Consider the following 5334-nt stretch of genomic DNA (forward strand, 5'->3'; position numbering starts at 1 on the left):
TTTTCCAGAAGTTCTCTTGTGTGGAGAATGAGGCCAAGAGATGATGTCAACACCCCACCTTATGTAGCTTTTCCATATAGTGGGAACCTTTTGTTCCAAACTCAGTTCCTAGTCCAGTCTGTGGAAAAATACAGGTACTAAAATGGAGTTTAGTGTCATGTGGTCTGGTCACAGGCCCTGCTGAGTCATAGTAGCCATGACTCATAGGCTGGCTGAAACGTTCACAGGAAGGCTAAGCTCTTACACAGTCCATTGTCTTTGTTGAGCCATCAGCACTGTCTGGCTTCTTCATTGTTGTACCTGAAAGGCTCATTGTGGGTGTTACCCAGAGTAAGCATATTTGAAATACAGATCCAGAGTCAATATCCATAACTTCAGATACAAACATGATATGTGCACACAAATAGGATAATCATATTCAGCAAATCAGAACTTTTCCAGTGACACCACACATGATGCATCTTCTACAAAATAGATCATAATTATGTCCTGATCATATTATAATCATACCACTATGATGAATATGGGGGTGTAGTGTCAGATAGGTCCTAATTTCAAGGCACAGGAGTTGGGAATGGAACTTCCCCTCTTTGTGGAATAGGAAATAACCCTCCAGCCAGGGCTGGGACAACTTCCCAGACTCTCAGTGATGGAGCCTGAATCTACTGACATTTCATTAATTACCACCAACCCCAATCTTTGTGGCAACTGTAAACTTTATCAGTGATGATTTTGTACTCTCTTCTAAGTCATGGATAAGAATGTTAAATAGCACAGGGCCAAGAACCAATCCTGCAGGAACCTGCTAGAAAGAAATCCACATCGCTCATGTGTTCCCCATTTACTCTCAGAGTTTTTAATCTATTTAATGTATGCCGTTGTTTATTTTTGTATCATTCTAGTTCTTTTTAGTAAAAATATTGTGCTAATCAAGTCATGTCCCTTACGGAAGTTTAGGTATATTACATCAATACTATTAGCTGCAACCAAACTTTGATCTCATCCAATAAGGATATCCCGTTAGTTTGATAGGCTCTATTTTCTCTAAACCTTTGTTAATGGGCACTACCATTCTGACCTTCTAACTTCTATTCTTTATGATTGACTTCCCCTTACTTCCATATATTTTATTTGGAGAGTGCTTGGATTCCTACCAGGGAGCCACTATCAGGGTCCAGAGAGAGCACCATCTGTATATTAAGCTCTGGCTAGTAGCTATGTGATAAATGTGAAGGACCATGCTTCTGTCTGTCAGATGGGAGACACAAAGGTTCTCTCTTTCTACCTCTGATGCCTCCTGGCTGCTGTAAGCAAGGTGGGGTGGGACTCTGTTAACATGTGCCTCCCGGAGCTTCCATTTCCCTGGTGCTGCTGTTCCGTGAATAGTGGGGTTGTGAGTGGGTCAGTAGGTACTGAGTATTGGACTCCTGCTCTTTCAGGAGCCGGTGACCTTCGAGGAGGTGTCTGTGTATTTCTCCAGGGAAGAGGGGACTCTGCTGGACCCCACTCAGAGAGCCCTCTACAGAGATGTCATGCAGGGGGACTATGAGACGGTGGTCTTGCTGGGTAAGGATTCCTGTCCCTTCTGTTCTTGGAAGGGGAAATGAAGAGTGAAGGTTCATTCCACCCCCACAATGCCATCTGTACCCTGTCCTGTTTCAGCATCACCCAATAGGCCAGTAACATTACATACTACCAGAGACCCTCCTCTGCTGCAGAACACTTTGGGAACAGAGCACAGGAGCAGCATCACACAATGTCAAATATCTCCTCTTTACTCAAGTAGAATTGGGGTTAGGTCCAGCAATAATGAACAGAAGCTTCCTAACCCCCAGCCTTCTCTCAAACCCTGAGCCTTCTCTACCCAAACGAGAATGTGCTTGGGGTGTAACAAGCAGGCGGCTGGAGTCAGAGCTGCCAGTCCAGGGGTTACTTATCATACAGGACACTCAGTGCGTCCTTGAACGCTGGCTGGGAGTATCCAGACAGGGGAGCTCCAGCAGCAGAACACTGAATCTCACCCAGGATTACAGATGACAACAACTCCTCGCTGATCTGGATTGCACGCCAGCATGTGAAAATGGCCTAGGTTGGTAGTGACATTTCTTGAGACATGGAGAGTCTTGCTTCCCATATCACCAGGTGTAATAAAAATAACAGGAAAGGCCAATAGGAAACTGATTGTTCAGCTTGCTTTTGACCTGCATCACATTTTGCAATATATTCCAAATAAGGAAATTAACCTGCAATGTATGTGTCATTGTTTGTGGTTTTAAGCTGTAAAAGGCTTGTGTGATTTTTAGCTCAGGAACAGTATTCCAATAGCTGTCACCCTCTGCGTGACAGCAAGAAAAGAGCCTCAGGCTGAGCTGGTTCAAATATTAATGGTGTGGTCGTTTTCCACAACAGCCTCAATAGGTCCCTGTGATGGAATGTAAGGCTACATCTAGACTACCCACCGTATCGGCGGCTTAAAATCGATTGCTCGGGGATCGATATGTCGCGTCTCATCTAGACGCCATATATCGATCCCCGAGAGCGCTTATATCGATTCCGGAACAACACCAACCCCAACGGAGTTGCTTATTTGACAGGAGGAGCCGCGGACATCGATCCCGCGTGGTGAGGATGGGTGAGTAATCCGATCTTAGATATTCGACTTCAGTTACTTTATTCATGTAGCTGAATTTGCATATCTAAGATCGATTTTCCCCCGTAGTGTAGACCAGCCCTTAATGTCTTCACACCTTCCCCCTGCAGGAGAATGTCTGTTTGACCAGCTGTTTGCCTTGCTGTCTCTGAGGAACTGGTCTGTGGGTGTTCCCCAGTACTATAACTTTTTCAGTAATATCATACTGTAAAATCTCACAATTTTACATACAGTGTTACTACACATTTTAACAGGAGGATAATATTCAGTAGGTTATGCATTTTCTAATGATACCTCACAAGCCATTTTCCACTAGCAGGGTCTTCTCTGTTCACAGAATTTCTGATAGTTTGATGTCTGCTGGCACTGGAGATCACTATTTTGGCATCTCTCTCTCTGTCTCAGTGAGCACCCGCTGTGGTTGTTGAAAGTCTGTGATGGGATCTATGGGATGCAACTGAACAGTGGGACCCCTGAGCCCTTTGTCCCACCACCTGGGCTCCCTCTCACACATGTGATGCTGAGACAAGCTGTGAATCTCTGGCAGATATTGCACTTACACAGACATCCGTAGGTAGGGACACAGCCAACTGAATTACATGAATGCTTCTGCAGCCACTCATAACACTAATGATAGAAAGTCGTCCCCCCTACAGCTCTGCAGCCTTGCACCCCTGGATCATACCATCTTGCCTTAATCAGAAGCCTGATCAGTGTGAGTTTATTACACAGGGTCCACCCCTCCCTCACTGTGAATAGTACATGAACCAGCCTTGTAATGGAGCTGAGATTTCCCAAGAACTTCAAGCAAAATACACGAGTTTAAGTAGAGCATAAAACAGATTTATTAACTACAGAAAGATGGAGTTTTAAGGATTATAAGTGGTAGGAATAGAAGATCAAATTAAATTACCATGGAAATTAAAGATAAATTCACAATCTAAACTTTACATCCTTATTACACTAGGGCGTAGTTCAGTTATGCACACAGGAGGGCTTAATGCTCGAGCTGCTGCACATGCTTGGCAGGCTTAAGGTCGGGCTCCACATGGCAGGATAGAAGAAGACTCGGCCCCTGGAGGGGCAGCCTGGGGCTTCCTGGATCCCATTTGCTCACAGGCAGCTGCCCCTCTCCTAAGTCATCCATGGTGCCCCCAGGTCGGCCAGAATGGAGCAGCAGTTTTCACTGCACTACGTCCACTTATGGTTTACAGGCAACTCCCAGACTCACCACAGTCCACCATCTCGGCCAGAAAGGAGCCCACTCAGCCTCACCATTTCTGCTTTTCCTTCCCCCCAGAACCCCGCTTCTCCTGGGCTGCAAGGAGCCATCCCTGGGATGCCAACAGGCAGCCACAGGGGTCTGTCTCCAGCAGCCAACCGCACCTCCATGGGTTCAGCCCTCAGAAGGGCAGGAGGGGGTTTCCTGGATCCCAGTTGCTCACAGCCAGCCCAGCCTCCACCTCTAAAACCATCAGTCATGCCCCCAGGTTGGCCATAAAGAAGCCGCCATTCTCCACTTGGACTCAGCTTTGCTTGTTTTCCTTTCACCCAGAACCTCCCTTCTTCTCCTGTGCTGCAAGTAGCCACTCCTGGGAAGCCAAGAGGCAGGCACAGGATTCTACCTCCCAGCAGCCAACCACCACCTCCCCAGGCTTTGCAGAATGAAGGGTGGTGCTTTACTAACCCACTTAGCCGCACAGCTTCTTCCCTGCCTTCCTCAGCTCAACTTTCCTCTATTGCCTCATTCCTGCCTCACTTCCTCCTTTGGCCAGTCACGCAAAGGAGCCCAGCAGGAAGTAAGAGCCTCTATAGGCCAACCTCCAACAGCAGAGGTGGCCAAGCACAAGCCTCCAAATGGTGACTGGCCTAACTACTCTAGGTTCTCCAGCCTGACACCAAGGTGCTTTCTCCACTGCTGTCAGCATCCTCTGTCATGCAACGGGTTGGAGTTATATCCCAGGGACAGGCCAATAGGAGGAGTGGTCCTTTCTGAACAACAAGGGGATCTGGGAAAGGGAAGCCAGCATGTTTCTGCCTGGTTTTGAACCAGGGACCTTTTGCGTGTTAGGCAAATGTGATAACCACTGCACTACAGAAACTCCACCTACTGGGTTGTTGCTCACTCTGGCACAGACTGATGGACAAATCTAGAGAATGTGGTGGTAGCCCCTCGATAGGTCAGCTGGCAGGGCAGAGGACTGGAGCCAGCACTCAGGAAGTCGTCCTTACCTCGCCCGTGTGACTCCAGCTTGAGGGAGAGCTTCTTTTTCTTCTCCTTGCTGACAAAGAGCAAGAGAAGAATGAAAGGTCAGGTGGGCCAACTAGGTGCAGAAGCCCATGCTGTCTTTTCCTGCTGCATAGCCTGAAATGAGGGACTCGTGGCAGTTAAAGGAACTGCTGCACTCTCAGAAAACATCCCGCCCGTGCATAAAGGAGGATAGAAGAGCCTGTTAGTCTAGCACGCTCCCAGCTGAACTGTTTCAGCAGCTGCTAGGTTTCTTTTTGGCCTGTTACTTCTCTGTCTGGGATGTTGTTGTCAGCTGTGGCACAGAAAAAGGACGTCATTGCGAGCTGCCCATGAAGATAAGATTAACTTTTGCCTTCCTTGCTCGGCTTTACTTTGCTTCCTCACCCTATTCCTGCCTTAGTTCCTGTGTTACCTGAAGGCAACGGGGGCCCAG

General features: G+C 47.5%; 1 non-coding gene across 1 annotated transcript; it reads right to left on the reverse strand.

The window, feature by feature from the left end:
• Positions 1 to 4679: 4679 nt before the first annotated feature.
• TRNAV-AAC (transfer RNA valine (anticodon AAC)) lies at positions 4680 to 4752 on the reverse strand. The gene has a single exon. It is a non-coding gene; the product is annotated as a tRNA-Val (tRNA).
• Between the last annotated feature and the right edge of the window lie 582 nt (positions 4753 to 5334).

This window comes from Gopherus flavomarginatus, unplaced genomic scaffold (genome assembly GCF_025201925.1).
Source record: "Gopherus flavomarginatus isolate rGopFla2 unplaced genomic scaffold, rGopFla2.mat.asm mat_scaffold_44_arrow_ctg1, whole genome shotgun sequence".
Taxonomy (NCBI): domain Eukaryota; kingdom Metazoa; phylum Chordata; order Testudines; family Testudinidae; genus Gopherus; species Gopherus flavomarginatus.